Source organism: Saimiri boliviensis, chromosome 5 (genome assembly GCF_048565385.1).
Source record: "Saimiri boliviensis isolate mSaiBol1 chromosome 5, mSaiBol1.pri, whole genome shotgun sequence".
Lineage (NCBI taxonomy): Eukaryota > Metazoa > Chordata > Mammalia > Primates > Cebidae > Saimiri > Saimiri boliviensis.
Genome location: NC_133453.1, coordinates 128822505 through 128843838, shown reverse-complemented (window position 1 = coordinate 128843838; position 21334 = coordinate 128822505). Strand labels below are relative to the sequence as shown.

General features: G+C 45.0%; 1 protein-coding gene and 1 pseudogene across 3 annotated transcripts in view; both read right to left on the bottom strand.

Annotated features, from left to right (window-relative positions):
- HOMER2 (homer scaffold protein 2) overlaps positions 1–21334 on the bottom strand; it is a 142057-nt gene that overhangs the window by 56277 nt on the left and 64446 nt on the right. The window lies entirely within an intron of this gene.
- On the bottom strand, positions 16554–19625 carry LOC101029622 (proteasome subunit alpha type-5 pseudogene; annotated as a pseudogene).

The window sequence follows — 21334 nt, the reverse complement described above, 5'->3', positions numbered from 1 at the left end:
GTAGCATAGTCAGGACTACAATTTAGAGGGATCACTGTGGCAGTTGTATAGAAGATGGGCTGATGGGGGAAGAGCCCGGAAGCTATTACCGAGGCACTTCACAGTCACCCAGGCACCTGGAGATGAGGGCCTGGCCTACAGCAGTAGGGACGGAAGGGAGGAAGTGGCTTTCTGAGATTTCACAATGGCGTCAGGACAATTTCTGGTTTTCAGTTCAGCATGTGAAGAGCTAGGAAGTCACCACTCCATTTTAACAAGTAAAAAGCTAAACAGCCAGGCGCGGTGGCTCAAGCCTGTAATCACAGCACTTTGGGAGGCCGAGGCGGGTGGATCACGAGGTCAAGAGATCGAGACCATCCTGGTCAACATGGTGAAACCCTGTCTCTACTAAAAATACAAAAAATTAGCTGGGCATGGTGGCACGTGCCTGTAATCCCAGCTACTCAGGAGGCTGAGGCAGGAGAATTGCCTGAACCCAGGAGACGGAGGTTGCGGTGAGCCGAGATCACGCCATTGCACTCCAGCCTGGGTAACAAGAGTGAAACTCCGTCTCAAAAAAAAAAAGAAAAAAAAGCTAAACAAGGCCAGGCACAGTGGCTCATGCCATGTAATCCCAGTACTTTGGGAGGCTGAGGCAGGTGGATGGCTTAAGCCCAGGAGTTCGAGACCAGCCTGCACAAGATTATAAAACCCAATCTTAACTAGGAATAGAAAAATAGCTGGGGGCTGGGTGTGGTGGCTCATACCCTATAATCCCACAAGGTGGGCAGATAGTTGAGGCCAGGAGTTTAAGACCAGGCTGGCCAACACGGCAAACCCCGTCTCTACTAAAAACACAAAAATTAGCCAGGCATGGTGGCCCGCACCTGTAATCTCAGCTACTCAGGAGGCTGAGTGGGGGGGACTGCAGTGAGCCGAGATCAAGCCAGTGCACTCCAACCTGGGCAACAGAGTGAGATTTTGTCTCAAAAAAAAAAAAAAAAAAAAAAAACCACCAAACACAGAAAAATTAACATCTCTTCTTCACTCTATCACAGAAGTGAGGTCACAGGGCAAACCACAGCCCCCCAGATTGGAGGAAACAGGTATAGAGAATCACAACTTACCAGAGCAGAAAGCCATAAGCAGAGACTTCTGTGGGAACGAGCGCCAGGGCAGGAAAACCTGAACTGTAACTGGGGAATCGCTGAAGCCTCAGTGTGGGCAGGTATCGGAGTTGAAAACTCCAGAGGGACCCAGTCCTAGGGGGGCTGCCCACTGTCTTCACTTCTACTTCCGGGAGCTTTACCAGTTTCTCCCAGCAAGCATCCAGAACAATCCCCTCGTGCTTCAGGCAGGAGGAGGGGAATGCAGCCATTTGCAAATACACCAGAGCACCTGTTCTTCCTAACGAGGCCTGCCCTCAGGAGAAACTAATTTACCAGGGCCCAATCAGCTGGGGTACTATCAGCTGGGGTACTAAGCTGGAAGAAGGGAAATACCCAACTCCAGCCCCTTTAACCATCCTGTCCTACCTAAGTGGAGGGAGAATATTTGAGAAGCACTGGGGAAGTTCACAGTCCAGGGGCACAGGCTCACCTCAAAACTGAGATGTAGTCAGAAGGCTGTGGAAGGCTTCCCCTCCCTGACACCTCCCCACCACATTACCAAAGACCTATTTACTGTAGTTCCCTTCACCTAGGACAGCATGTCTACTTTTGACCAAAAACTTACAAGGCACACCGAAAGTAAAAAAATAAAATAAAATAATAGTTTGAAGAGACTAAACAAATATGAGAACCGGAGACATATGTGGCTGGCATGTTAGAATTATCGGACCAGGAATTTTTAAAATTATGATTAATATGCTAAGGGCTTTGATGGAAAATGTAGACAGCATGCAGTAACAGATGGATAATGTAAGGAGATGAAAATTCTAAGAAAAAATCAAACAGAAATGCTACAGATTAGAAACACTGTAACAGAAATGAAGAGTGCCTTTGATGCATTCAGTAGTAGACAGGGCTGAGGAAAGAATCTGTCAGCCTTAAAGGCAGCCTTAAACTGCCTTTGGAAGGCTCAGAGATTGGAAGTTCTAAAACTTTCAAAACTGAAAAAGAGAAAAGACTTAAAAAAAAAAAAAACACAAAAACCAGAACAGCCAAGAACTGTGAGAAAACTGTAAAAGGTCTAACACAGGCATAATAAAAATATCAGAAGAGGGAAAGAAAAACCAGAAGCAACATTTGAAGCAATAATGACTGAGAATTTCCCCCAAATTAACGTTAGACACCAAACCACAGATCCAGAAAGGTCAGAGAACACCAAGCAGGATAAACGCCAAGAAAAACTGTACCTAGGCATATCACATTCAAACTTCAGAAAATAAAAAGAAATTTAAAATATTGAAAAAAGTCAGAGGAAAGAAACACTTTACCTACAAAGGAACAAAGCATGACATCTAACTTCTCAGAAACCGTGCAAGTCAATGAATGGAGTAAAATATGTAAAGTGTTAGGAGAAAAAAGCACCCACCAGCCTAGAACTTTGTACCCTGAGAAATTATTGTTTAAAACTGAAGGAGAAATAAAGACTCTCAGATATACAAAAATTGATGGAGTTTGTTGCCAACAGACCTGCCTTACAAGAAATGTTAATGTTTCAGAAAGAAGGAAAATAAAATAATAGGACAGAAACTTGAATCTACATAAAGAAAGAGCATCAGAGAATGAGTAAGTGAAGATAGCATAAAAACTCTGTTGTTCTTAAGTGATCTAAAAGATAATCATACTGTTATCAAAATAATAACATATTTGAATATGCATATATATATGCTTATGCATAAATTAAATGAATGACAGCAATGATATCAGCAACGGGATAGAGGAGTTAGGATTATTTTGTTATCGTAAGTTACTTGTAGTACTCATGAAGCAATATAGTGTTATCTGAAAGTGGGCTTGAATTCATCGTAAATGTATATTGCAAACTATGGCAACCAGTAAAAAAGCGTAAAAAAAGATGTATAATTGATATGCTAAGCAAGGAGAAAAAATGGAATATGAAATGCTCAATTACAACTACAAAAGGCAGAAAAAGTGTAGAAGAAAAAACTGGAACAAAGCGCACAGGCAACAAATGGAAAACAGTAACAATTATGACATATTAATCCAACGGCATCAAATCAATGTCAATGTTCTAAATACACAAAAGACAGACATTGTTAGAGTGGGTCAAAAAATATGGCCTGAATACAAGAAACCCACTTGAAATATAAAGACTAATATAAATTAAAAGTAAAGGGATGGAAAAACATATACTGTATAATACTAGTCAAAAGACAGCAGGAGTAGCTCTGTCACTTTCAGACAGAGCAGACTCAAGAACAAGGAAAGTTATAAGAGATAAAGAGAGTCATTACCTAATAATAAAGGGGCCAATACTAAAGAAGACCTAACCTTAATGTGTACATGCCTAGCAGCAAAATGTCAAAATACATGCCCAAACTGACAGAACTACAAGGAAAAATATCAATGAATCCACTATTATAGTTGGAAACATCAATACCCTTCAGTTAGAAATGGACAGATCTGAGGACGAGCTCAGTGGCTCACGCCTGTAATACCAGCACCTTGGGAAGCTAAGGCAGGTGGATTACTGGAGGGTCGGGAGTTTGAGACCAGGCTGGCCAACATGATGAAACTCCGTCTCCACTAAATATACAGAAAACTATTTTGGGCATGTGATGGGAGCCTGTCATGGGGAGCTGAAGCACAAGAATCGCTGGAACCCAGGAGGCAGAGGTTGCAGTGAGCTAAGACTGCACAGCTGCACTCCAGCCTGGGTGACAGAACAAGACCTAACTTACAAAAAAAAAAAGGACAGATTAAAAGAGGTAAGGACATAGTTGAACTCAACATCATGACATCAATCAGCGGGGTATAACTGGCACCTGTAGACTATTCATCCAACAAGAGTAGACTGCATGTTCTTTTCAAAGTGACATGGAACCTTCAAGACAGACCACATTCTGGGCCATAAAACACACCTCAACAAATTTAGATGAAATTACACAATGTCTGTTTTCATACCACAGTGGAATTAAACTAGAAATCAGTAACAGGAGTGGCCAAAAAGCAGAAACTCAAATATTCCGTAACAGATGAATGAATAACAAAATGTGGTGTATCCATAGAATAGAGTATTATTTGGCAATCAAAAGAAATAAAGTAGTGATACAGCATGTAAATGAAGTATCATTTGGCAATCAAAAAGAAATAAACTACTGATACAGGCTATAACAGGGATGAACCTTGAAAACAGTCACAAAACGCTGCACACTCTATGATTCCATGTATACGAAACGTCCAGGACAGGCAAAGAACCTATGGGGACAGAGTGGATGAGTGGCTAAGGGTAGGACGCCAGGGTAGAGGAAATTGGGAGTGACGGCCAATGGACTCTGGCTTTCTTTTAGGGGGAATAAAAATGGTCTATAAAATTATATTGTGGTGAATGTTCCAAAGTCTCTGATTATAGTTAAAAAAAAAATCAATGAATGTATACTTTATATAAGTGAATTGTGTATTATGTGAATTATATCTCAATAAAGCTGTATTAAACTTTTAAGAGGACATTGATTCGGCCTGAGATTCTGCACTTGGTCCCAAAAGACCAAACCAAAATGGAGTCACTTATGCTAGAGTTCTAGGTAACCATGCCAAAACTAAGTGATTTATCTGACCTTTCAAGAAATCAGGACAGAGAATAGCCCAATCCCCAAACAGGCCAGTTTTATCTGACATGGTAAGGAAGTTCCTTTTGCCTTAACCTTTACAGAGACCGTAACTTTGAAACAACCATCCGCTTTTTGTTCTTCCTTGTTTCTGCTTTCTTCAGCCCTTTTCTGTCCATAAATACTCAATGTCCACATTGCAGGGTGGAATTCTCTGAATCTCTTCTGATTCTGAGGGCTGCCCAGTTCAGTAATTGTTCTGTTAAATTTATTTTCTCTAAGGTTTTTCTTTTATCAGCTATTTCGCTTAAAAAAAAAAAAAAAGATCAAACATAGAAAATGAAGGCGAAAAAAGGCTCAGTGACTCTAAGTTGTCTGGCTTGGGCAACTGGGAGATTCTAGTCATGTTGGGTGTGCCTTGCCTGTGAACCAACTGGAAGAGATGTTGGAAAGAGTGGAATTTCTTTTTAGGGTGACTGCAGGGTTAGAAGACAACACTGGGGAGCCCACAGCGGCAGCTGAGAAGAAATCACAGGTGGATAAAACCACTTAGGGAGGGTCTGCAGGGAGAAAAGAGGAGAGGGACAATCAAACCAGGGAAGCACCCAGGTCAGGGGCAAGAAACGGAACCATCCTTGAATGAACACAGGGGCCAGGAACATAGTGGGAGAGATGGGAACAAGTACTGGAACTCAAAGAAGTTCAGGATCATTCAGGCTGATTGACAGTTCCAAAAACCCATTTGGCTACGTATCATATTAAAAGCTAACTTGTTTCGGCTAGGCGCGGTGGCTCATGCCTGTAATCCCAACACTTTGGGAGGTCGGCGTGGGCAGATCACCCAAGGTCAGGAGTTCGAGACCAGCCTGGCCAACATGATGAAACCCCGTCTCTACTAAAAATACAAATTAGCCAGACGTGGTGGTGTGTTTCTGTAACCTCAGCTACTCAGGAGGCTGAGGCAGGAGAATCGCTTGAACCCGGGAGGTGGAGGTTGAAGTGAGCAGAAGATCATGCTACTGCACTCTGGCCTGGGTGACACAGTGAGACTCTGTCTCAAAAAAAAAAAAAAAAAAAAAGCTACTTGTTCCCTACCTTTATTGAGAAAAGTAAAGAAAGTGATGGATATCTCAAATACAAGTTAAAAAGATGATACTGCCAGGTGAGGTGTCAGAGCCCTCACTTTGTGAGCGGTCTGGGTTGGTAAGAATTTACCGACAACAGTATAGGTTTGAAGAAGTTTTATCAGAAAGAAGGAATGCTGCTGAAGAGTGCAGTGGGGTGCCTCCGTGAGAAGACTGAGCACCCCCTAGGGGATTTTTCCTTAGGGGTATTTATGGATCTTAAGGCGGGAGCCTCAGGGTAATTTAGACCACACTAGCCACCTAGGTCAAGACAAATGATTACATCTGTAGGAATTCTGGTGCCTTAATGTCAGCAAGTGTTGCACAATACGTTCTGGCATGGCATTCTAGAGATGCATAGAAATCCTAGTTACTTATAAATTTGGGGTAAAGAAATCTGCAACCACGTGCCTGCTTTAGATACTAGGGAGGTGTAATTACTTCTAATTTCCCAGATAAGGAATTTGCCTGAGAGGGCCTGTTTGATGGTCACCAGGTGGTCTTTGCTCCCTTCTAAACTCCTCAGACAAGGAGTTTTCGTCTCTGGGGCCTGTTCAATGGTCACCAGGTGATTTTCGCTCTCCTCACAAACATTCCTCATTTTGTCTCAGTAACATAACAGCGCCCAGTTTCAAGTCTGGTTTCTGTTAGGACTCTTTCTACTTGTCAGGGTCAGAGTTAAACATGAGGTTTCTGTTTCTCTTCTCAAGAAATAAGGGAGGAAGTGATTCAGGGCTAAGTCCCTTCACTCTGTGTGCGGTAGGGACATTAATATAACCACCGAAAGGGTTTGTTAAGATTAAATAAGATAATGTGTGCAAAGTGCCTTTTTGCTATTAATAGTAGCCTGTTACAGGAATACTATGTTGACTGTAGGTGTAAGATGCCACTGCAGGGAAAAGAATCCCTTTGCCACCTTAGCTCAACCCGCCCAAGGAGAATCTCGTTCTCTCTCTCTATTACCAGCAGCAAATTAAACAAAGAAATCTTCAAAAAAAATAACTGCTTTTTTATAACTTAAGAAAACTGTTCAAAGTTTAAAAACCTAGACATCTGGTACTAGTTTTTTTCCTTTACTGGCAGATTAGTTCTAGTTTTGGCAAACTGGTTTTACAGTTCCCAGGTACCTACCCTTTCAGGTTTCCAGGTAGCAGGGAGAAGTACCCTAGTACCGCTTCTAGAAGCCAGTCGTTGTAAATGTATGGCTACCACTCTGAATTTACGTTTGGGGGGGAAAAAGCTGTTTTTATTTTCCTAGGAATCACTTTAGTTTAAAATTAGAATTGCATGGTGTAAAGAGCTGGTAACTTGCCAAGTCAATTACAAAAAGCATAAAACACAAAACCAAAGGTGCAGACATACCTCAAGAGTGTTTATGATGTTTTCATTTACACTATCAGTTGGTCTCTCGGGCTAATGGCTATGTGTGTGTGTGCCAATAAAACTTTATTTACAAAAACAAGTGGCAACTATAGAGTTGCCAGATTTGGCAGATACGACAACAGGACTTTCACCTAAATTTAAATTTCACTGCCAGGCGTGGTGGTTGACGCCTGTAATCCCAGCACTTTGGGAGGCCAAGGCAGGCACATCACCTGAGGTCAGGAGTTTGAGACCACCCTGGCCAACATGGCAAAACCCCATCTCTACAGAAATACAAAAATTAGCCAGTTGTGGTGGCGAATGCCTGTAATCCCAGCTACTTGGGAGGCCAAGGCAGGAGAATCGCCTGATCCCAGGAGGCAGAGGTTGCAGTGAGCCGAGATCGCACCACTGCACTCTAGCCTGGGTGACACAGTGAGAGTTTTTCTCAAAAAATGAATATTTTAAATTTCACATAAACAATGAATAATTTTTAAAGTTATTTTTATTGAGATATAATTTAGACACCATAAAATCTACTTTTTAAAAATCTCCAATTCAGCAGCTTTTTAGTCACAGAACTGTATAACTTAATTCTTAATTTCAGGGCATTTTCAGAGCACCCCTCAAACCCTGTACTCATTAGCAATCATTCTTCTCTTCTCCCAGGCCCCAGCAACCACTAATTTACTTTCTGTCTCTATGAATTTGCCTGTTTCAGGCATTTCATGTAAATCGAACCACACAATATGTGGCTTTTTATGTCCAGCTTTTCTTTTCAGTGAGCACTATATTTTTGAGGTTGATCCATGTCAACATATACCAGTATTTCATTCTTTTAATAGCGGTATTATAGCCCATTGTATGAATATACCACTTTTTAAAATCTGTTCTTCAGTTGATGGACAGTAGGAGTTGTTTCCATCTTTTGGCTATTACAAATAACGCTGCTATGAATATCCATATTTGATAATTATGTGGACACACGCTTTCTTGGCTCTTGGGTATATATACCTATGAGTGGCATTGTTGAGTCATAGGATAATTCTATGATTAGCTTTTGAGAAACCACCAGGCTGGCTTCCAAACAGCTGCTCCATTTATGTTACCACCAGCAATGTATAAGGGTTCCAATTTGTGCACATTCTCACCAACACTTGTTATTGTCTGTCTTTTTGATATAGCCATCCTAGTGAGAGTGAAGAGAAGGATGAGGGATACCGGGCACATCTCCAAAGGAACCACTGTGTACCTATCTGAAGGCAGTGTATCCCCTAAGTAGGCAGACTGAGTGTGTGACTGTTCTGGGGGCCCCCACTGACTTTACTGGGTTGCAGCTGTCCAAGGAGAGAACCTCACACACTAAGGTTACCTATTTCAGGGTCTCTTATTAACAGAAAATTTTAAAACAATGCTCTTAGAAATACTGAAAACACAGAAAACTGGGGTGTGGAGGTACAAGAAGGGAGTCAGGTAAACAGTGAAGCAAGTGTCTTTTATGCGACGTAACCTTGGACGTTACAAGCAAACCTGCAGATAGTGGGCGGGCCATATTTCAAAGACGACGAAGATGTCATACTGGACTCTGCCATTCTCTGCCTGTCTGGAGTGGCCACGATGGAGGTAAAGCTCAGCATCCCTGTGCCCTGGAGAAGGGGGTTATAGAAGCCACCAGTGCAGGGAGAACATCCACTTTTCTTACTTTGCCCTCAAGTTAGTCTGATTTTTTTTTTTTTTTTAACAGCAAACATTGCCTGATATAGTCTGAACATCTTGAAGAAGCCTGAGTTACATGGAAAGGGGAGCTCCAGATCCTTCTAGAATGTTTCCTCTGCAGCTGGAAACCCCATGCATTTCCTAACCAATGGTGCCTGCCAGCAGGGCCTGAGAGTCTGACCTACTGCCTACAGCCCAGAGCACACAACCTGCCTCCCTCATCTCTGCCATTGCTCTTGCTTCTGTAATTACATCCCAACAGCAGCATTCTATCAGGCCATCTTCCTGAAAGCAACACAAACCACTGCTTAGAGGAGTAAACTGCTGAGACAGTAAGCAGATCACACAATGAAGCTTTGCATATCTTAGGAAACAAGCTTGCTGCAGTCCCGCCATCCTGGACCTTCTTCCACACTCCCCCACCGCCGGTCCCTCATCCTGGCTCCCTGGGAATTCTCAGGGGCCATCTCTTTTCTGGTTTCTTCAAAACATGTACAGGGCTGTGAAAAACTGTTCGGTGCTTCCTCAAAAAGTTAACTACAGCATTTTCACACGGTCCTGCAATTCTTCTAGGGCACTGAAAGCAGAGACCCAACCAGCTACTTGTATGCCCAGGTTCAAAAGCGGCATTATTCACAACAGCCACAAAGTAGAAACAACCCAAAGTCTATCAACAGATAAATGGAAAGACAAAATGTGGCATAGACATAGAATCAAATAGCCTTAAAAAGGAATGAAAGTCTGTTATATGCTACAATATGGATGAACTTTGGAAACATGCTAAGTGGAATAAACCAGTCACAAAATACATATTGTATGAGTCCACTTATATGAATCAAATTGTCAAATTCATAGAGACAGAAAGTAGAACAGTCAATACCAGTGCTGGGGGAGGAGGGAATGGGGAGTTATTGCTTAATGGGTACAGAATTTCTGTTTGGGATGATGAAAAGTTCTGGAAATGGAGAGTGGTGATGGCTACACAACACTGTGAATATACTTAATGCCACTGAATTGTACACTTACAAATAATTTAATGGTACATTTTATGTGTGTTTTACCACAACAGAGTGTGCTGGGAGCAACTCCTGGTGAGGTAAGGGATGGCTTCACAGAGACAATGACTGGGCTGAGTCCTTAGGAGGACAAGGGGAGGAAGAGCAACTGTGAAGAACAGCTTGATGGCACCAAACAGAAAACTGCAAAGGGTGTGCATTAAAAGGACGGATGGAGGTGGGCGCAGTGGCTCACATCGGTAATCTCAGCACCTTGGGAAGCCTAAGTGGGAAGATTGCTTGAGGCCAAGAGTTTGAAACCAGCCTGGGCAACATAATGTGACAAAAATACAAAAACTAGCTGGGTGTGATGGTGTGTGCCTGTAGCCCCAGCTACAAGGGAGGCTGAGGCAGGAGGATCGCTTGAGCCCAGGAATTCGAGGTTCAATGGAAAAATTTTTTAATTTTTTTTTAATTGAAAACAAATCACCTGCTGAAAGAATTCTGGAGATGAATAATGATGATGGTTGTAGAACGATGCAAATGCATTTAATGCCCTGAACTCCATACCTGTAAACGTGGCTAAAATGATCATGTTTATGTTATCATAATGTTATGTACATTTTACTATAATTTTTTTAAAAGACTAGGAAGAAACCCATTGTCTGCTGGTATGGGGCGCATCTGTCTCTTCTACACCATTGTTGGAGTACCGTACGTTGATAGAATTCTCTGGGAAGGAATTTCTCATCATACATCAAAAGCCTCAGAAATTCCAGGTGCAATGGCTCATGCCTGTCATCCCAGCACTTTGGGAGGCTGAGGCAAGTGGGTCACTTGAGCCTAGGAGTTGAAGACCAGCCTGGCAACATAGGGAGACCCCCTTTGCTACAGAAAAAAAAAATTCACCAGGTACAGTAGCATGCGTCTGTAGTCCCAGCTGTTGGGAGGCTAATGTGGGAGCATTGCCTGGGCCTGGGAGTTCGAGGCTGCAGTGAGGTGCCCTGTCTTAAATAAATAAATGAAGCCTTAGAACTGCATACTCCTCAACCCAACAACTCCACTTCTGGTTCAGAAGTGATAAATAAGCATATGCAAAGACACTCATGCCAAAGGACCGTCACTGAAGAGCGCTTATTAAAAACAAAAACGAACAAAAATAAACCTGTAAAGAAACTAAATGTCCCAAAGTTGAAGACTGGTTAAATTAAGTATGATATATCCGTGCAAGAAGTACCACCTGGCCTTTGAAAATTATAAGTAAATATTTGCTCACATGGAAAGATAGTCTTTTCTTTACCTATTCTGATTTATGCTACACTTCACTGTTACAAAATAAGGAGACCATCCAGGGTTGCGGAGTCCCAGCCTAGTTACAACTTTCTCTGTCCCCTTCCCTACTAAGTAGAACTAGCCAGACTTTGAAGGACTTGAGTGTCACTTGAAACTTCTTGATTCAGAGGAAACAAAATAACGGGGGGAAGCAAAGAACTCATAGGTTCCAGAATTTCACAAGACTTGGCTAACACTAGGAGTGTGGAGTGAAAAGAGTGAGTTGCAAAATAGCTTCATCCTCTGCTCCCACCATTCTTATAAATATGTGTACAAATATTAACTTAACAAATATTTAACCCACAACTATAAAGGAGAGCTGTGCTGGGTGCCAAGAATATCCCAGGGAACAAGACAGCCACGGCGTCAGAATCCAGCGAGCTTGGTATCTGTCTGTCTGAGCACCTGTGTGTGCATGGGATGGGGTCCAAAATGGTGACTCTACAATGAGGGTCTTCTGGCAGGACTGAGAATTGGTCTGTTGCATGCAAGTGACGTGCAGACAGGCTTGCTGCAATGGGAAATCATGTCTGGGCAAGAGAGAGGCAAGTGTCTCTTGCTTCCCAGTCTAAAGGTCACGTGCAGAACCAGCTGGACCAAACAGAACCGGTGCGATGGCGCTCCAAACACCAGAGTCGGCAGAGGGGGAGAGGTGAGTACTCTCAAGAGCTGAAGATGGCAAAGGGACAAAGATGACACAAGCAGGACAGGGACTTGGCACCAAGAGAATTGAGCCCTGAGTTGCTAGCTGCTTGGTCCAAAGTATGGGCTGCTCTGGAAAGAGCCAGAGCCCTCATTTTAAAATTTGTGTTTTTTTCTTTTTCTTTTCTTTCTTTCTTTCTTTTTTTTTTTTTTTTTTTTTTTTTGAGACGGAGTTTCACTCTTGTTACCCAGGCTGGAGTGCAATGGCGTGATCTCGGCTCACCGCAACCTCCACCTCCTGGGTTCAAGCAATTCTCCTGCCTCAGCCTCCTGAGTAGCTGGGACTACAGGCATGTGCCACCATGCCCAGCTAATTTTTGTATTTTTAGTAGAGACAGGGTTTCAATATGTTGACCAGGATGGTCTCGATCTCTTGACCTCATGATCCACCCACCTCGGCCTCCCAAAGTGCTGGGATTATAGGCGTGAGCCACTGCGCCCAGCCAATTTTTGTTTTTTTCTTACAGTTAACCCATTGACCAAGAAGTACCTGTTTCTGATTTGTATTTTCCCTATAAACCCCATTATTGAAAGAGTTTGCCCTTGGAGGCAGAATTTATGGGCAAAAGTGTACTCAACCTCATCTGGTCCAAGAAGACAGATGTGGGGGCCTCAAACCCTTATAGTTCTTTGGGGCGAGACTATTGCTGAGACTGGGCCAGCCTGCTCCCAGCTGGACCAGCTACTCCGAGGAGCAGCTCAGAACAGGATCATGGAGAACACCTGGGCAGCAAATGGCCTAGAAGTAACTGGGGACTAACAGCAGGCAGCCCTGCCCGAGCCACATTACACACTACTCATCAAAGTCCCGGTGTCTACTCTCCTAAGAACGCTTCAAAAATCTGACACTTTAGACCGGGCACAGTGGCTCATGCCTGTAATCTCAGCACTTTGGGAGGCCGAGGTGGGTGGATCACCAGAGGTCAGGAGTTTAAGACCAGCCTGATCAACATGGAGAAACCCCGTCTCTACTAAAAATACAAAATTCGCTGGGCGTGGTGGCCTATGGCTGTAATCCCAGCTACTTGGGAGGCTGAGGCAGGAGAATTGCTTGAACTTGGGAGGCGGAGGTTGCGGTGAACTGAGATCGCACCATTGTACTCCAGCCTAGGCAACAAGAGCAAAACTCCATCTCAAAACAACAAGAAACAACAACAACAAAAATCTAACATTTGAAAGTAGGGACACAAAGATACAGAGATGCCATCCCTCCCTGACAGCACTCACTGGCAGTGACACAGGGTGAGTACTGGGTGCAGAAACTCCAGCACCTGAGGGTGCAGATACTCAGGCCATGGTGCTCTGGGGTTCAGGTCTCACAGCCAGAGGTCTTTGCCAGGGATCCTCTAGGGCAGGCAGATGCTATTCTCAGGACAGTGTGATCGTACTGGGACAGTGTCCATGTGATAGGATACCACGGTGCTCAGATTTCTCTCCTACCAGGGCCTCTTTCCCATGTCCTACTTGAATATCAGGCCCCACCATAGCAGGCGAGGCTAGGTGGTCCGGTGGGGGCTCACCCTCTTAGTTCTCCTCCGTGGGGTTTTCCCTCCACACTCACCTCCACGGTTTCGAGGACACGTCTATGTGATGACACCTGAATGTCATCCCAGGTGTCTCTCCTGAACCCCATACTCACACCTTACCTCCCAGTTGTTGTTCTCCCTGCACCCCTATTTCAGTGACTCATGCCACTGGATCTGTCACTACGGCAGAAACCTGGGAATCTCACACCCAGCACACAGCAGGAATATCTCCCGTCACTGTCCTCTCCTCGGCAGCCTAGGCTATTGGCCTCCTTCCTAGCAGCGTCCTCCAATGGGCCACAGGTGTGCTGAGCTCAGGTCCCACAAATGGCTGTACAGTGCACAACTCCCAGTGTCAATCACAAAAGATGTGCAGACTCTTTATGTCAACTGCCTGGCAGATCACAGATATCCAGAAGGTGTCTTAAAGTCGGGGTTTTTCTAATTTGTACAAAGCTGTGAAGAAGCCTGCTGAGAAGGGGCTCTCAACCCACAGGCAGGGCCTGGGCCACAAGAGTCCCAGGGCTGGGCACTGTCTTGTCCATTTGCCTAGGTGCTGTAAACATATTTGCCATGTGTCCGTGACACTAAAAAGATAGGGAAACACCGACCTAGATTACACCAATAGCCCCTCTGTGCTTCTGGATCTCTTCTGTTGGCATACAAGCAAGCTCAGGTCTCTCCCATTTGTACCAGACATGGAAGTTAGCATGCCTGCTCCACCCAACACCCCTCAGCCTTCAGGCCCTACTGAGGGAAGTCACAACAGGTTGCTCGTCCATACAGGATCAAGGACAGGTTGGCCTGTTGGCACAGCACCAACAGCTCAGCCCAGTGAGGGAGAGTCATTAGGTAAGCCAATCAGCCACCTCCCTGCAGAATTCAGTCGTCATTCTTGCACGCGGAGCCCCTTCTCCTCACACTTAATCATACACTACCAGTATAATAATTCAGTTGTCCAATTCTCCCAACAAGGCGGCTTCACGGATCAAACTGACCTCAGGTTTCAGCATTATTTACAAAAAGGTCAATCAGAAATTAATTGGAACGTCCAGTACCAGGAAGCAGCAAGTCAATAAATTAACACAATAGAGTACTATGTAACCCTTTTTAAAAAGAATATTATGACTATATAAATATTGTTCCCTGCAGAGGCAAAAAATGTGCCAGGATTATAGTTCTTTCTGTACAGTTCCAGTGTCAACAGCAGAGTGCTACTCACAGGACCACATTCCTAGTATCAAGGTCAGAGAGAAGCTTCTCCTTTCTAGCACTCTCCCAGTTGTTCAAAAGCAGGCGGTATATTTCCTGTGCTTCATATTTGAAACAAGACATGCTTGTGATAATTTTTAATTTTTGTGATCTTTTACTATTGCCTACTCTACCAAGGAAAGAAACACAGCCCATCTTCCCGTGACCCTAGTATCTTCCAGCTTGTTCACTTGGCCCATTGTCTGGAATCTGCTCCAGTCTCTATCTGTAAGATGTTATTCTTTTTTTTTTTTTTTTTTTTTTTGAGACGGAGTTTCGCTCTTGTTACCCAGGCTGGAGTGCAATGGCGCGATCTCGGCTCACCGCAACTTCCGCCTCCTGGGTTCAGGCAATTCTCCTGCCTCAGCCTCCTGAGTAGCTGGGATTACAGGCACGCACCACCATGCCCAGCTATTTTTTTTGTATTTTTAGTAGAGACGGGGTTTCACCATGTTGACCAAGATGGTCTCGATCTCTTGACCTTGTGATCCACCCGCCTCGGCCTCCCAAAGTGCTGGGATTACAGGCTTGAGCCACCGCGCCCGGCCAGATGTTATTCTTGGAGCCAGTAACTTCCAGGTGTAATTTGGAGTAAAAGCTTCTGAGGCCCATTCATAGCTGTCTGTCCGGAAGTACTTTTCACTGGACTCCCAGAAGCCATCAATTCTTTTTGCCCACTCTCCCCTCTCCATGACCTCCTCCGTAGTCTCTGCTACTGTTTTGCTGTTGGAGATCCTCAAGATGAGTGGGAGGTCAACTTCAAGTCCTTGCACATCAGGAATGGCCTTATTTTCCCCTTTTACTTGATTGGTTTGTCTGGATGTATCCCAGGGCTGCTGTACCAAATTCCCACAAACTTGGTGGCCTTAAATGATAGAAATTTATTCTCTCAGAGCTCTTTCAGCTCAGGGCTGAAACCAAGGGGTCGGCAGGGCCATGCTTCCTCCAGAGGCTGCAGGGTTGGAAGCTCTAAGGAAGCATCCATTGCCCCACCTTTCCCAGCTTCTAAAGCTGCGTTCCTTGGCTCATGGCCTCCTCCTCCATCTTCAAAGCTCTCTGCAGAGATCCTCACATCCTCTTCTCTCTTCGGTCTGTGTATACTAAAGTCTCCCTCTGCCACTCTCTTCAGGACACTTGTGATTACTCTGGGCACTGGATAATGCAGGATAACCTCCCCATCTCAAAGTCTGTAACTAACTCATATCTACAAAGACCCTTTAACATATATGATAACATAAGTTCAGAAATCAGAATCCGATATATCTGTGGGAGACATTTTTTAGCCCACCATACTGGGAATAAAACAATCTTTTTTTTTTTTTAAAGACACAAAGTCTCACTATGTTGCCCAGGCTGGATTCAAACTCCTGGGCTCAAGCAATCCTCTTACCTCAGCCTCCCTAGGAGCTGGGACTACCGCAGCAGTCAGCTTAAAATGATTATTTTAAATGGCTTAAAAATTATTTTTTCATTTTCAGACAGGCACGGTGGCTCACACTTGTAATCCCAGCACTTTGGGAGGCCAAGGTGGGCAGATGACCTGAGGTCAGGAGTTTGAGATGACTGGCCAACATGGAGAAACCCCATCTCTACAAAAAAATACAAAAATTAGCCAGACGTGGTGGCACACATCTGTAATCCCAGCCACTCAGAAGGCCGAGGCACGAAAATCACTTGAACCTGGGAGATGGAGGTTGCCAGTGAGCCAAGACTGCGCCACTACACTCCAGCCTGGAGGGCAGAGTGAGGTTCCATCTCAAAACTGATTTTTCCGGACTCCTTGGGGCCAAGCACCTTCCCTTCCCCACGCTGATCTGACCTGACACCATGCTTTCTTTTTTTTTTTTTTTAATTTAAAAATTTTCTTTATTTCAGAACTGCCTTTATGTACAGACATCATTTTAAAAATGCACATACAATGGAAATTTTCCAAGGAACAGGAGCTGGAAATAAAATGTATGGACATTATTAGAACTGAAATTGTCCCAGAGAAGTTCTGAGGATCAGGCTTCCTTAAATGTCCTTGATAACCTCTTCAAGTTCTTCCTTTGTGAACATGTGGAAATTGCAGCCAGGCTGCACTGTGGCTAGCTCAATGTTCGTTGCATTCAGCTTCTCCTCCATTACTTGTTTGAGGATGATGAGTGAAGACTTGATGGCTTCTTTCAGAGTCATAGACTTATGGTAAACTTCTTGCAAGGAGCTCTGGGCACCCTCTGAAGCAGAGCCAATTGCTCGAGCATCATACTGTACAAAAGTCCCAGATGGGTCCATATGAAACAGCTGGGGTCCTTTCTCGTCAACTCCTCCAAACAACAATGCTACTCCAAAGGGACGAGACATGGCACCTGGATCCGCATTTCTTCTCCAAACTGGAGAGCTAGATTGGACACAGCTTGGGTCACACTCTCCACCGTCATTGTCTCATTGTAGGTGAACCAGTGGTTCTGTGTCTCCACTCTGGCTTTATCAATTAAAGTCTTAGCATTAGCAATTAGCGCACTCATGGCACAACCTATATAAGCATCAATCTCTACAATTTTCTCAATGCTGCTGGGCTCCATCACTGGGGAGGTAATTCTCTTCTCCACAGCTAGGCACACACCCTCTGATGTTTGGATCCCAATGGCTGTAGAACCAAGCTTGAGAGCCTCAATGGCATATTCCACTTGAAATAATCTTCCTTCAGGAGAAAAAGTATTCACACCCCTGTCGTACTCAGACCGAGTGAGAAACATGGCGAGGGTAGGAGGAGGCAGCGGCTACACAGGGATTCTGAGTGATACCATGCTTTCAAATACCATCTACCTACCCTGGATGCACACTAGCCCAATGCCAACACCCACACTACCAGCTGTGGCTCTGCCAGCGGAGTCCACTCATACCCCCATCCCGCTGATATGTCCCTGAAACCTCCAATTAAAGCCCCAGCTTCAGTGCCACTTCTCATTCCGGCCCTTGCTGGACCTGAAGGCTCAGTTCAGAGGCTCTCTGGGGTTATTCAGGGCAGACTGGCCTGCTACCCCCACCCCCTGTGGCCCCTCCACTCAGATGCCAGGCTCTGGTCTCCTCTGGGCTGTATTTCTGACATTGCCTTTCCTCCAGTAGCTTTCTATGGTCCAGAAATATACTGCAGTCTCTCAACTACTGATAAATCCCTCCCATTCATTTTGCTGTCCTGGGATTACACTTTTCATAATCTCCTTATCATTTTAATGGGTTCTGGGGAGAGAAGGTATAAATAAGAATAAGTGCTGAATCCTCCATCTTGAACTTTAAGTTAATCTCATCCATTTTTCAGTTATAACTTGCATATGCTTAAAAGATAACAGATCTTCTATTCTAAGCTCCTTGTCCAAGGGCTCCTATTGGTGGGAGGTTGGGGGTGGGCTTGGCGGGTTCAGACTTATATCCCAGCTTGTCCCACCTGCCCCACCTCCAACACTGAAAGACCTTCCTTGTAAGAACACCACTGCCCCTGACACAGATCTGCCAGGACACGGTAAGGAAATGGCAAATGTAAATGGGGTTTCCTCTTTCCAGGATTTGTTTCAAAGCAAATTAGTTCCATGGCCTTCCCTATAATGCCAGACTACATGCATTGAGGCATTAAATGAAGAGAATGCACAACTCTAAATCAAGAACACCTTTTGCAGGTTCTCTCAGCCCAAGAGAACCTTTTTACTCAAAAGCAAAGCCTGCATGATACCTCCTTGCTTTACAAAGGCTCAAGTTTAAAAATAAACATGGATATTTGAAAGAGCACAAAAATAGTTTGTGTCCGCAGCTTTACAGAGCCCCGCGACACTGGGTGTATGTTGGCTTGGAGGAAGCCGAGAGAGGCCACATTCAATAGAAAGTTAGCCCTTGCAGGCCTCAAACGAGTGACATGAGTGAAGGGAGTCTTTTTTTTTATGCTTGATTCCCTTGTATTACACAGGGCCAACTGCACTCCATTCAAGCGAACCACAGGTGTCCACCTGTCCAGCTATTCATAAACAGGTCGTGAAGGCAGCCCCCGAGCCAAAATCCAAGTCCTCACTCAGCCTTTGTCTCCCGCACCCAACCTACAGGCTTAACAGAAGTCCCTGCTCACCCCATACCTGTGCTTTGCGAGGAGCTGTGCCTTCCTTCAGAGTGCCCCTTGCTCATGTCACCTGCCTCCTCGGAGCCCACCCCCCTGGTTCAGAATCTTACCACCCTTCGAGGCAAAGGGAAAACTGATCATTTCTTCCATCAGAGGCGCGTGGCTCCATCACCAGACTACGTTCTCTCCCTGGATACCAGCTCTTTCTATACCTCGCTCGTGGCCCTCATATGCTACTCAGCCTCATCTTTGGACAGCTAGAGATGTGTTGTACCCCACCCCCAAAGCTGGGCTGCAATCCCCTTGGGGGATTAGGTTTTCATTTCTGGGGCATCTGTAGAGTGCCTTGATAAAAGAGGTGCTTGAGCTGGGCATCATGGCTCGCCTGTAATCCTAATACTTTGGGAGGCTGAGGTGGGGATATCACCTGAGATCAGGAGTTCGAGACAAGCCCAGTCAACATGGTGAAACATTTAGTATTTCTCTACTAAAAATACAAAAAATTAGCTGGGCGCGGTGGCACACACCTGTAGTCCCAGCTACTCAGGAGGCTGAGGCATGAGAATCGCTTGAACTCGGGAGGCAGAGGTTGCAGTGAGCTGAGATCATGCCACTGCACTTCAGCTTGAGTGACAGAGTGAGACTCCATCTCAAAAAATAAAAAAAAAGGCCGGGTGCGGTGGCTCAAGCCTGTAATCCCAGCACTTTGGGAGGCCGAGGCGGGTGGATCACAAGGTCAAGAGATCGAGACCATCCTGGTCAACATGGTAAAACCCCGTCTCTACTAAAAATACAAAAAATTAGCTGGGCATGGTGGCGCGTGCCTGTAATCCCAGCTACTCGGGAGGCTGAGGCAGGAGAATTGCCTGAACCCAGGAGGCGGAAGTTGCAGTGAGCCGAGATCGCGCCATTGCACTCCAGCCTGGGTAACCAAGAGCGAAACTCCGTCTCAAAAAAAAAAAAGAAAGAGGTGCTTGATGTTATGACCAGAGACTCTGAGTGAACCCCAGTCTCAGAGGGCTCAGAATGATCAGCTCCTGGCTAGTGGGACCCTGTGTAATTCCAAAAAGCAAACAAGCAGATCTTTGTTGGACAGTAGTGGGAGCTGAGAATACCGCTTTACAGCAGAACTGCTAGATAATGTTTTCTTCCCATGAACGCACACAAGCGCGCACAGACTCACCCACACCCACGCAGGGGTATGCTGAGGTACACTGACCCTCTCAGCCCCAGGCTGGGCCTGACAGCTGGAGCCCTGGCTGATGGTTGATCCTACCACCAACCTCCTTCATTTTCCCCAGTGGGCTGCAAAGGTGACCCTTCCCAATGTGCCCTGCCTGGTCTGAAAAAGGCTATAAAGCACAGCTGAACCAGGGTGAATTCAAGGGGTCATGACTACATCTTACGTGCCATGTCTCAGCCAGAAATGAGACAGAGCTCAGCACCCCAGAAATGTGTCAACAATGAGGTGAGAAGGAGGGGCGCAAACACAGAGAGAAAGAGAGAACAAGAGGAGATGGGAGCAAGCACCCAGCAAAGTGCCTTTTAACTTCTTTGGGTTTGGAAGGAAAAGGTACAGAGTATTGGTAGGTCTTTAGCACACAGAAGAAAGTGACCAGCAGAAGACTGGCATGTTCTCTGTCACTCTGTGGAGTACCCTGGCTGCTGTGTGGGTAAGCGGTTATGATCAATCAGATGTGGGACTATGGTACTGAATATTCTAGAGTTTCTTCTCTCTTTTGGAAAAGGTTCATTGCTTGACTTTTCGTAGGAGGCTGCCAGCATGTGTCCAGACAGCTGGGGCCCCTATGTGCTGGCTCTGAGTCTGGCCTCAGAACAGCCCCTGCTTGTTCCCATTCACCAGGGACATGTCATTTGTCTTTGCCAAAGGGCCAGATGGCTCGTGTGTGTAGACTTCTCCCCACTTCACTTTTATCTTCTCCAAACTCTCTTCTTCAAGTTTCCATCCTCAGATAGACATGTTTCCATGCACATCCACATCTTAGGGCTTCAGGGTAATTCATGTTCTGCTCCTAAGAGATCTGTTTTCTAAATAGAAAATGCATTTCCATGATCATACAGCAGGGTTTGCTGAGATCCATTCCCTGCATTCTCAGCAGAACCTTGGAAAAGGTACTTCCCAGAGGTTCTAGTGCTTGGTGACCACCTGTTGTGTGCTGGGCATCATGCTGGGCCCTGACATACATCTCACCCAATTTTCCCAACAACCTTGAGAAATCAGCATCTATACCTCATTTCAGAGGAAAACAGAAAGGAGAAAAAGATTAAGTAACTTGCCCAAAGCCACATAGCTACTCTGTGACAGGCACCTAAGTCACCTAAGCCCAACGCGATGCTCCAGGGTCCCTTTACTTTGTTCCACTGTGCACAACATCAGTTACTTCCCACGCCTTTGTTCTACTCACTCTTCTCCCAGACCACCTCAGCCCTTTGCCTCTCCCACTACCACTATGTTTAGGCTGAAGCCCTTGAGGTGCTCAGCCAGTCTTGGGTTAAACAGGTTC